Raw genomic sequence first — 12476 nt, 5'->3', positions numbered from 1 at the left:
ATAACAACTAGAATCACAACCAAAGAACTCAACAAAGCTAAATAGGAGAAAGAAAAATACCTGATCACAAGTGAAGAATCTCTAAAAGCTCTCTCTTCAAGCTCCAAATGGTAAGTAAAATAATTGACTCCACCCCTTTTATAAGGTCCAAACCAAGGGGTGTCACCCACCTCCTTCCCGCTAAGGAGGCCCCTACACGGATGATTTTGACCACCAGGCTTCAGTAGCCATTACGAGAAGTGGTTTGATGGCGAAAACTCCCAAACATAACACAATCACAGATAACTTCGCGTCAGCATTCTAGACGCAACTAGGCGTCTCCAAGGACTCTCGGAAATGGGCTGACAGGTCCAAAATGGACAGCAGAGCGTTAGATGTTTATGAGACGAACACAAGATCGAACTAGGCGTCTCCCGGACAATCAAATTCATCAGAAGGGAGCAGATCGTCTCAAGGACGCACAAGACGCCGGCGACGCCACGTGGTACGCGTCTGCGCATAAGCGCTCTGCGTGACCACCAGCGGCCGCCATGTGGCGCGCTTTTGCGCGCTGGTCGTCCCCCAGACGACCAGCAAACGCCACGCGACAGACGTTCTAGGCGCTCATCCACTCTGGCGCCGATGCTACGGGCATCCATCCAGCGGGATGACCAGCAAACGCCACGTGTCAGACGTTCTCGGCGCTCATCCACTCCGGCGCCGATGCTACAAGCATCCATCCAGCGCACTATCGCCCCTCTCCGCGAACTCTTTCTGGCTTCAAGGCACGCCTCTGAAGTCCTCTTTTGAATGCGTCTCTCAGGATACCGTACTCAGCACGTCAAAAACTCGAACGAGACACTCCATCTCAAAGCGACAATCGTCATGATACAAGGGGACATTCCCACCGATAAAATATGATCGAGACGCGCACTCTTCCGCTGGCACGGTCGTACCTCACTACTCTCCAACTCCACATACGGACTTAGAGAGTGGGGGCAAATTGTATGGGCAAATATTGGCCTAACGAGGTGCCTATAAAATACGTATGCAATCGCTTCGTAAGGATAAAATCTGCGAGGCACGATAATAAGCTGGGTGCAAATTATGAGGTCCGTAACAAAGCCCGGTAATGGCCCCAATCACTAGTCTGGCCACCGAATCTGTGCCAGTACGATATAAAGCATATCCTGTACGTGTTACACGATAGCCGCCCACGAGTACCAAGCTATCATACACCTAGAGAGTTATTGCGCGACCCATAACCACACTGGCGGTAAATATTTCGTATCTACTACTTAAAGACGGACGTTATATCGGCCAGTAGCTTATCGCACACGCGGTAACATCTTCGCCGTCCCTAAAGATATCCTCACACTCATCTGATGGTCAATATATCAGATCCCTTAATCACCTCCCATGAGTAACGTCACGAAATAATTACATCAGTTATCGGCTGGTCATCATCAAGACAACCCCCCCTCTCTTTGCCACTATAAATACAGGATGCTACACTCAGACTAGATCATCCAACATCCGGCAATAGAAATCTAGTCTTCTTCACCTTCTCTCTACTGATCACATACTCTTTAATAAGCATCTCAAAGAGCTTCACATCCTCCCAAAGTCTCTGACCTATCACCTTAGAAGTTGGGAGATAAGAGCTTCAATCACGAATCCAACAGTAACGAGTCGGAGTTATCAACCCCATTCACATACGAGCAGTTCCTTACTGCATCCCCTATCTTCAAGGTCTGATCCATCTTCTAGCAGTATCGAGCTAGCCGTATGAACACCATACGACTACCACCTTTTCTGCGTTATTCATCTAGCAATAAAAAGTTAGGCGTATCAACATCGTCCATCTACAGATCCTCACCATTCAATCTATTTACGACCAAAGGCTATTGTAAGACTAATTTACGAGCAGCACCTCACTGCAAAACCCACTTACAACCAGGAGGTTATCGCCACGATACCATTACCATCACCCTCTTCATCCTTATTACATTAAGTGTATCATTACCGTGGAGACCTGTTCCGACAACTCTACGAGCCGCGACACCTAAGTACTTTGACGACGATTACTCCTCTACTACCTTTTCTTATTTTATTTGACCGAGTATCTGGCTTGACCGTCGAGCCCCCTTAGGCCGACACCATCCCAGTGTCCCAGAGGCTTAACGATCTTTTGTCTCTTTTTGTGTGCGGGTTCTTTTCGACACGTAGCCGGTTCCCGCAGCATCCGACCCGACAAGATTTTTGACCGTCAACCCGTTGACTGTTAGACTTTCTGACCTGTAGACATTTTACCGTCTACAACCGACATAAGCTCTGCTCCCATTCCAGCTGTATCTTAGAGTCCAACTCTGTCTCAGAGCTTTGCTTCGCATATCAGCCATGTCTCAGTAATCAATTCCGCTAACGGGTCCAAAACTTGTAAGTGGGTTGTCGGGTCACAAACCGGGTCCGATATCAACCCATATTCAGGGCACTTTCAACAACTGTCCTAACGAACGTTACATAGATTGCTTTGTTGGTTGCTCTGGCGCGCCCAATGAGGTATAGGCCAGTAACACTTGCACGCTAGTCAGCTTTACGATCACTTGTTCGCTGATCAACTCGACCTAGTCAACATAACCTGTAGAAATCGAGTTCTGACCACTCTAAGAGTCACACCATATTCTAACCAATCCTCTTGATAGTTATATCTCAGAGACTATTTTTTTATTTGTCATTTCTTACCTAAGTTTACTGACTGAACCGTCGGAGTCCTTTTCGATGGCACCGCCCCGGTGTCTTAAGGACATATCTTGACATGTGTTGCATTTACCTCATAGGTATAAGAACGTTGGCAATGCCCATAAACAAGTACAATTCACAGTTTAACTTCTCGTTAATAGTCCGACTATTTTGACTCCTGACTCGTGATTTCAGCCCCTCAGAGATGTGTTATTACTTTCTATTAGAAAGATAGTTAGAATGTAATGTAGAGAGCACAATAAAAATCTTAGTACTTCGCCGAAACATGTGAACACGTTGTTGAGTATAAATTCAGAGAAAAGAACAAACAATGCAATAATTCACATATATATATATATATATATATATATAATAATTAGACTAGTAAGTATTTTTCTCTATCTGAGTCTTTTTCTTATCCTATTCGACTATTTATTTAAAGTATGTTTGATCATATATATATATATATATATATATATATATAATTATCCATCATATTTGACTATGATGATGTACTTTGTCATACCTAACATGATCATTTGAATCATCCTCATCACCTTTTATTTTAAAGCATTCCCTATCTTATAATAAAACAGTTATTTTATAAATAGGTTCAGCTGGTTGCAATTTCATGATTGATTAACACCTTATTTCTTCACTTGAAATCAGTAGGATCTTGCACTAGAAGATGTCCATATTTATGAATCAACAAAATTAGGATAAAGAATAAACATAAATCACATATCTTTTGGTCTGGTGAGAATAGTTAAATAATAATCCAATTAAAAAGAAGATGTAACTAACAATCCAATAGTCTTGAGCTCTTTCCTTTAATGTGGAAACAAACAATAGTAGTCAAAAGAAGTCCTCGCCTTTCTCTTTCCACTTTCAGCATCTCAAAAGGGATTTCAGACTTTTACTTGTACGGGTGAAAGGTGGGTCTTCCCTTCTATTATAAAGAAAATCTAAAATTCCCAAAACCTATTACGGGAAATCGAGGATAGTGGACATGCACTAACCAATAGTGAATTGTCAACTCACCAAGAAGTTAAGCTAAATTAGGAAACCAACTATTATACTTGGTTAAACTTTTATCTCATTTTACGTTTGCAACAACCAAAAATTAAGGTCCATCAAATATTGTTTGTATTTGACCAACTATAGTTTATTTAAATAGGGGGAAAATAAAATCTAAATTACTTAATATTCAAATATCTTACATTCTCCCACTTGGTCATAGCTGATTTTAGAAAAGTAATAATTAAATTTTCAAAATTAGAAAACAGGAGGTCACCTAAACTTTAAAAATAACAATTTTGTTATTAGTGTTTTCTGAGATATTCATGAAGTCCTTCATCCAAGTCAAAGAATGTCACTAACATTGGATCATGAAGACACAATACATTCATTTTGATGCAAGGTCGTTTCATGGTCTCAATGCTAATACCTTTAATATTTTCAAGTCATCCTTATACTTTAATGTGGTTATTACTATGGTGCATTATGGGAAACACAACTTATTTATGTGATCCTATATTTTCCAAACTTCATGCAACAACATGTGCATGTCATTGTGATATTGTAAAGCATCCGTTACGTGAATAACCATCGCCAACTATCTAAGATGAAGTCTTTTGAAACATGGTGCACTATTATGTTCAGTGGTGTGGCATTAAAATGCCACATTTGGCTCACTTAACTTGGATGAGTAAGTTCGTTTCGGGTTTTATTTCTAATTATTTATGTGTTTTTCTTGGTAGGTACCTTATTTGGAGTTTGATGCTTCGTTCGGAATAAAACGGAGTATTTATGACATTTTCATCTCATGTGGAAGAGACGAAAAGGAAAGAGAGCCAGGGGTATTTTGGTGATTTTGTGAACATCAGAGGTTAGATATCAAGTGGAGTCTATGGTGAACCCAACGACGAAAACGGAAGTCGAATCGGAGTTCGGGCGAAGAAATTACGGAAGAAATAAGTCGAAGGGTATTTTTGTCTTCTCTGGAAATTAGAGGAAGTAGAGACAAAGTTAAAGGCACTCCCTTATTTTCTAAATGAGAGGCAAAGCCCAACCCAAAGTCGAATGTCCCAAAGAAGAAGAGAAATGTGAAGTTTTATCAGCACCCCCACATAAAGGGCCCAAGTCAACTTATGACCAAGTGTAAGGTTTAGTGGGAGTAGACAAAAGAGAAAGGGGCTGACTTCATCACGGGAGACAGAGTTTTAGGGTTTGGAGCTTGGAAAAGCTAGAGAGAAAAAGGGGAAGAAGAAGCAGTAGGTCAAAAGCTTGGCCGACCACCACACTGGTCGGCCATAGCTTTGGCCGGCGAGAAGAACTCATTGGGAAGCATGGGACAGGGATCAAAAACGGACAACAGTATCTTCAAATAGCCATTGGAGCAGCTCGGTTCTTCAAGGGAAGCTTGGGACGCCGGCTCGGGAATACATCACTGGAACAGCAGGTCGGTTAGAATACAGCAGCTCGGGTCTCGCTTTCTTAGCCGAGATCATCAAGATCTGAAGCTTATCTCGCCCGTACGAGCACGGGACTTGGCTGTGGACACATCTAGCAACAACCGACAAGGAGCAGTAGCCTGGGACAACGAGGGTTTGGCCGGAAATATCAGACCTTTTCGGAGCAATTTGGGCTAGTTCTGGGCATTATTTTGGCCGGAAATTTTAGGGCTTTTACACCATATATGATTGTCTTGCTTCCCCTATGATTTGATTTTGCTTTAGTACTGAATTTTTAGTGAGAGAAAGCTAGGTTAAGCTTTCATGGTGGTTTTGTTTTGATGAAGAAGAAGACACTGTTATTAAGGGGAGATCAAGTTCTGCTGAGAGGACACCTATTGTACACTGTTAAGGGGACTCCTGCATTCTTTTACAGGGAGATCGACACGACTTAAACACATATATTTCCCGTCGATCTTAGTCTCGCTCCTCATCAGAATAGGGAGATTTTCACCTTAACTCATGTCTTTCTTTATTTTCATCCCGTTTATTATTTGTATCGCCATGTCTAGCTAACTTTTGTATTCGGATACTCGTGAAGCATGAATTGATTTGTGATAAATGATTCATTGTGTGTTATATGTTAGTTTGATTAACTTTGTCTAAGTTTATGAATTAGAAGCCTCGTTCGTAATCGTCTATTGACATATCATTTGATAGTTCGTACTAAATTTGATAACCGACTCTTAGTGACTGTTGATCGGTTATACTTAGTTTGATGTACTATGCTTAAGATTGTCATACTTTGATCATTGTCAACTCATTTGATATTATATTATTAGTTTGAAAGTCGATGCTTAGTGACTTTTGATCGACTATGCTTGGTTTGACATATTATGCTTATGATTGTCAATGTGGGTGAAGTTAACTAACTTGCATGTCAATAGATAATTAGTACTAGTCAATATCGATTTTGTGGATCGAAGTACCCTTCTCACTCGATTCTTATTCGATCTTCCTCCCATTCCCTCTCACCTCTCACTTTTAGATTCGTTCGTTTTATTTGTTTATTTATTATAAACCAATCAAAAACCCAATTATCATCTTTTCATTTTTAGTCTTAGTTAGTCATAGACACCTAGATCGGTGGGCTAGACTTTTTCGGTATTCGAATTACCTCCCTATCCTTGAGGATCGATCCCGGTTTTACCGGTTTATTACTTGACGCCCGTATAGTTGCGGGTGGAGACCTTTTAGGGTAACCTTTTAGGCCTATCAAGTTTTTGGCGCCGCTGTCGGGGATAGGTTTAGTAGTTTGGATATTGTTTGTTTGTTTTGTTCATTAGTTTAGTGTTATTTGTTAACTTAGACATTTTTCTTTATTTTCGTAGTTTCTTACTTCCTCGTGTTTTCAGGAACTACTTTACGAAAAAAAAAAACCAAAAAGAGAAATAGGAGCGAAGGAAAGGAATCAGACAGCTTACGGAAAGCTTACGGAAAGGAAGAACGAAGCGAGAGGAGCATTCGCTAGTATCGTATTCTATCTCTTTATTTCTTACTTGTGTGTGATTGCTTGGATAGTTTGCATTTATATCTTGTGTGTTAGTTCCTTGAACATTGTGAGATCATGGCACGTTATTCTAACGGTTAGTCATTCCATGATGATGATGATGACCTTGATCTGAGGAGTTCCATCATTACCCGATGATATGACCTTAGGAGAATACCGACGGATTAATGAGGGGAATAGATCAGTTGAGCCTAATCGACCTGGTATGACCTTTGGAGATTATCAACGAAAGTGTATAGATGATCCGATTAGTGAGAGGAATAGACCATCTGAACTTGATCGATCTCGTATGACACTAGCAGAATACCGACAGATGTATAGAGATGGTCAGATTAGTGATGGATATGGTCTGACACCAAATATGTATGAGAGACCTTATAGTCCACACTATTCTGAGACCAATGACTTTAGAGACAGGTATGATCCTAGTATGTACGGTGGGTGTTATCATCAAGAGTCTTCATCTAGTTACACTTCTGAGCCTTATTATGAAGAGACTCTTGAAGATAGACCCCAATCAGAGTTTGAGAGTCGTATTATTGAGATGATCTCACAATTTGTAGAGGCAGATACTCAAATGAGGCAAGAAGTCCATCAGACAATTGAGTTATTGACTCAACAGGTAAAGATGCTTAAGTCAGAGTTATTCATCGATGAGGAAGGGGTTTCACCACCCCAAACTCAAGAGGGTACTAGGTACGATGACGAGGATAATACGTCTAACCCTAATACTAAGTTAAATGTCGATGAATCTACTGAGAGGGCCCAGGAGCCCGAACATATTGATGACCTTGTTTCGTCTTTACCTCGACTTTTATCGTCTCATTATGATAGGACTCTACCAGACTTTGTTGTTCAAGATGATGGCTCTATGAGCAAGTTTGAGGATGACACGATTATGAACTATCCGATTTTTGACACTTGTAAAGAATCAGTATTAGATGAAATCTTAGGAAGGCCTGATATTATAACTGACTGTGAGGCTCTAGATGTCTTTGAGGATATTGATGACGTAGTAGTTAGAGACATGTTGGCTAGTTTGTCAGACTATTTACCCAAGGAAACCATGGACCTTGACTTGGACCCTGAGCATATTGCCTTACCCTTAGAGTCTAGTTTGACCTTCCACATGATCTCAACTCGGTTGTTGATCCCTTTTGGGACATTTCAGACTTCTTTCCGAAGACGTCTACGGACATAGTGGATATTCTGTCCACTAAGCTTCCAGATGATTTTTTGCCTTCGACTGATATTTTGACCCTTCACGTGTATGTCGATCTTTTTGATGACTTCTTCGTTGTCGCTCCTTGTATTTATGCCTACTTAGTGGACTGTGCTCCCACTAAGTTTGGGGATGGCTTATTTTCTTCTATCGTCTCATGTGCACTTCATTTTCTTTATCTTTTTGTGAGACGATTATAGCTTTCTTTGGGTTGACCCCCAAAATTTCCCTCTCTTATTGTATTATCTTTGACTGATTGAGATGGGTCTTGATGTTTGTGGGTATCATCTCTGGAAACCCTCCACGAGACAGAACTCGTGCTCTTGCGAAAGCAAGAGAATCAACGGCTACCTGCATACCGCAATGCAGTCTTGTTTACCCGCGTTAGTGATCATTTTTATGGTCATGATCTTATGTGCTTCATTCTCATATTTCTTGTTGATCATAGGAGCATTTCTTGCTTATTTTGCTTCTGAGGCATGGTTTGTTCCAAGTTTGGGGATGGCGACGAGCTCGACATCAACTTGGAACCTGTTCATACACGAGTCTCGGTAGTAGTATCTTTTATCGACTCCGGCAATGGTAATATCTTTCCATTCTTCTCTTTAGATTAATATGTCTTATCTTTTGTTGAGTATATGGTTGAAACATTGAGAACAATGTTAGTTTTAAGTTTGGGGATGGGGTATAACTTTTAGCCATGACCATGGGGTTTCAAAAGACAAGAGGGTTCGATAAATTCGAAACTTTGAATTTAGACTTTAGTTTTATTCGGTCTTAATTTGATTATTTTTCGGGGATTGGTATGATAGGTTACCAATACTTGAGTGATACGAAAGATATGCATGATTAGGTCTTCATTAGAGAGTGTTAAGATGGATTATAAAATCCTAGATTTCTCCCCCATTTGAGTTCGTTTCTTTTATTTGTTTTAGTATTTTATTATTTTATCACCAAAATCAAATCAATTTCAGAAACAAAACCGTGCAACTTCTAAGTCTTATAATAGGTTTCACTTAGTCCTTGCGGATCGACCTGGTCTTACCGGAATTATTACTTGACGCCTGTATACTTGCGGGTGGAGACCTTTTAGGGTAACCTTCTAGGCCCATCAAGTCTAGACAGCTCCTACTTCGTAACAAAGCTTGAACTATGATTGTTATGAGGGTTACTCCGTCAAAGTACTATGGTCAAACAATTATTGGAGACAACCAACGATGAACTTTGTGATAATCGTCCTACCTTCGGTAACGTTTTCTCTTCTCGAGGCGACCTTTTAAAGAATTGAGTGACACTTTCCTTTTAGGAGTGGCCAAATAAAAATCGAGTTCCTGAATTGTTTCAAAGATCCTATGAGCTCGATACCTTAGAGGCTGATGTCTAAAGTAGATTTTAGTTTTAAGTGAGGTTTAGGATTCGCAACGTTGTTTCCTAAATGGGCAAGAGATCGGTGATGAAATCTGACTCCTATATTGTAATGGGGTTTGTGTCCTTACTAAAGACGATTAAAATAAATAGTTCGTCAAATCAATGAGGCACACAAAACAAACACAAGTACCCACTGACAGGGGATTCGTGGGTGATCAAGAAATTACCTCCCGTTCAAGACGGGCGATGACCTTTGTAGACGGTCCGGGCTACTCTTCCCTCAAGTGTTCGAACCCGAGGCTTCTTTGGTTTCGGTTATAATTTAGCCCTTTTAAATTAGGGTCAAAACTTAAATCCAAAAAGAAAGTCAAAAAAGTCTAAAGTCTCTCTTACTCACCAAAATAAAAAAAAATGTAAATTTCTTCTTTCAGACTCCTTTCCTTGTTGCACATCCTCTTCAGCTCCTTAGTTTCTACAAACCAAAAATAGAGAAGCAAGTCAAAGTATCCAAAAATTCAAAACTTACCAAATATAAAAACTTTCCAAGATTAAAACAAATTAAAAACTTAATCCTCGGCAGCGGCGCCAAAATCTTGAGGGGGAATGAATTTTTTGCTAAGTCCTTATTTCAAAAATTCAAAAGGGTTCAAAATTTTTTCAAAATTTAAAAATTTTTGGATTGAAAATGTGAGTTTAGTTGTTTTTGCTTGTTAATAGTTATAGAGTCTAGTTTGTCAGACTATCCGTTTGCTAAAGGTTTTTCCACGAATTTCGAGTCTTGAAGTTGTTTGTGCACTAGCCATGTGAGTGTTAGATAGGTGAAGAGTTGACTTTTCTAAGAGAACTTAATCAATCATTAGTGGAGACTTTACCTATGTGAGATTCTGAGCCTTTCTTGTTGCTTTGAGTGATCTCTTCTGAGCTAATTCTGAGTAGAATGAAGAGCTACTCAACCTCGCAATATTAAAAGAAGAACTCATTTGATCTCCTGAGTTCAAAATTTTACAACCACTAGGGATGTCCTCAGGAAGCAAACCTTCTCTTGTAGTCTGAGAAACTTGAAAACAGTGTCAACTAGAGGAAGATAGAAATCCATATGTTAGAACCCTGAGAATAAGGCATGAAGCAAAATGAAGAGAATTATACCCAAGGAAAGAATAATGTCAAGAAAGTTCTTTATGTATTTGAGTTTGTTATTACCAGAGTCTGTGAAAAAAAAAAAAAAAAAAGAAAGAAATAGAAAAATCAAAAAAAAAAAAAAAAAAAAAAAAAAAAAAAAAAAATGTTTGTGTAGTTTTGTTTTTGTGTTTATCCCTTGAAGTAGTTCTTGAAGATTTGAAGACGTCGAGTTCTCAGGAGTTCTAGTCACATCACTCAATATAGTCTATTGACCTCTAGGAAGCATTGTTAGATAGTTGATCAGGTGAGAAGAGTTGGTTAGCTTCCCCATTCCGTATTAGTGGTTGTTTCCTTTCTATGAGATCAGTCGTTTACGAAAATTTTAGTCCATCTTTTGTAATGTGTTGAGTTTTCGTTCATACTCATACTCGCACATTGAGTGAGCCATTTCTGAGTGACTTTAATTTTTGAGTGTATGACCGTGAGGCAGCAGTAGAGGCGAAATGTATTGAGAAAGTAATCGAGGTCTTGTCTTTTCAGAACCGAAATGACACTCATATTGGCTGGTCACGTGCACTTCGAGTCTTGATTACTAGTGAAGAGATTTTTAGCATTTGTGTGGTTTGGTCGACTTAGATTTCATTTCTATTAACTTTCGAAAGTCTACCGGATAAGCATTTTTTGTCCATATCATATTTAGGCTCTTTTGGATTTTGAAATACTGAATTTTGTGGGTATATTCACTGCAAACCCTCACGAGACAAAACTCGTCCTCTATGGTAACCTAGAGGTTTAACGGCTTGTTGCACATGCTAAGTGCAATCGTGATTCCCTATGAAAGTGGTGAAAGTGGTTTAGTTTTATTTTCTGTTTTGCTCGAGGACTAGCAAAATCTAAGTTTGGGGATGTTTGATGAGACATGAAAATATCCCATCTGAATCTCTTAACTCGGGTTAGTTAGTTCAGTAGGAGCTGTTACTCTGATGATTTTGTTTGTTTCTCTTGTCTAGGTATCTTTTAAGGAATTATGCGCGAAAAGTGGCTAAAATCGGGCGAAAGACATATTAGGGGCATTTCGGTCATTTGGTGGTATTGGTGCTCTGGAAATTTTGGCAAAAATTGACACTCGGATAAAAACTAGAGTTTAAGATGAACTCGTGGGTGAAAACAGAAGTGAAATCGGAGTCCGGACGAGCAACATAGAGCAAGTTGAAGTTCGAGTCAAAATCAAGTGACTGGGTCAACATATACTAACTCAACAACATGTGGCGCAAATCTGACGGCCTGGGTGAAAATTTCAGTACATTCTCGGTCATAATTCGGGACTATTATTCTCGGTTACACGCCCATTCAAATCCAGCGGTCTAGTTCACTTAAGCGACATGTGGATTAATCTAAGAATGCATGGTAACCTCTTGATGCTGCCCGAGAAGCACCTAATCATCCCTACTTGACAGCACGTTCTCACTCAATTGGCTATAATATTTGGAGAAAATCTTCTCCTCTTTCTCTCACCTGTCTTTCTAAATATAAGATGAAGTGAATACAGTAGAGAGAGAGAGAGGGTGTGAGATTTTAGAGGGATAATTAATTTGATACTTCTCTCCATGTATAGAGAAGTTTTACAGGGAAAGAAAGAAAGAAATCTAGAGAGATGGAAAGGAGGATATCAAAGGAAGATTTTAGAGAGAGAGGGTTGAAGAACCAATTTTGATTCTCCCTATTCTCTCTATATAAGCAGAGCTCGATTGGGACTAGAAGATCATCTTCTCTTGGGAGGAGCCTCTCTGGAGCTCAAATAAAATAGCAAGATCAGAGAGAGAGAGAGAGAGAGCATCTCCACACAGTTAAACAAAACAGAGCATCATCATCATCTTCTATTTTCCAATTCTTCTTCCTTCTTTAATTCTGTCTTTTTTGTGAGAGAAAAGAGAGATTAATAGAGAGAGAAAGAGTGATTGTAGAGAGATTGAGAGAGAAATCCAATAAAATCAGTGATTATCTTTCTTCTTATTTTCTGTTG

The sequence above is a fragment of the Eschscholzia californica genome, unplaced genomic scaffold (assembly GCF_041429995.1).
Source record: "Eschscholzia californica isolate CP2 unplaced genomic scaffold, dmEscCali1.0.p SCAF_5, whole genome shotgun sequence".
Lineage (NCBI taxonomy): Eukaryota > Viridiplantae > Streptophyta > Magnoliopsida > Ranunculales > Papaveraceae > Eschscholzia > Eschscholzia californica.
The sequence above is the reverse complement of the archived record's forward strand: the minus strand, read 5'-3'. Positions refer to the sequence as shown.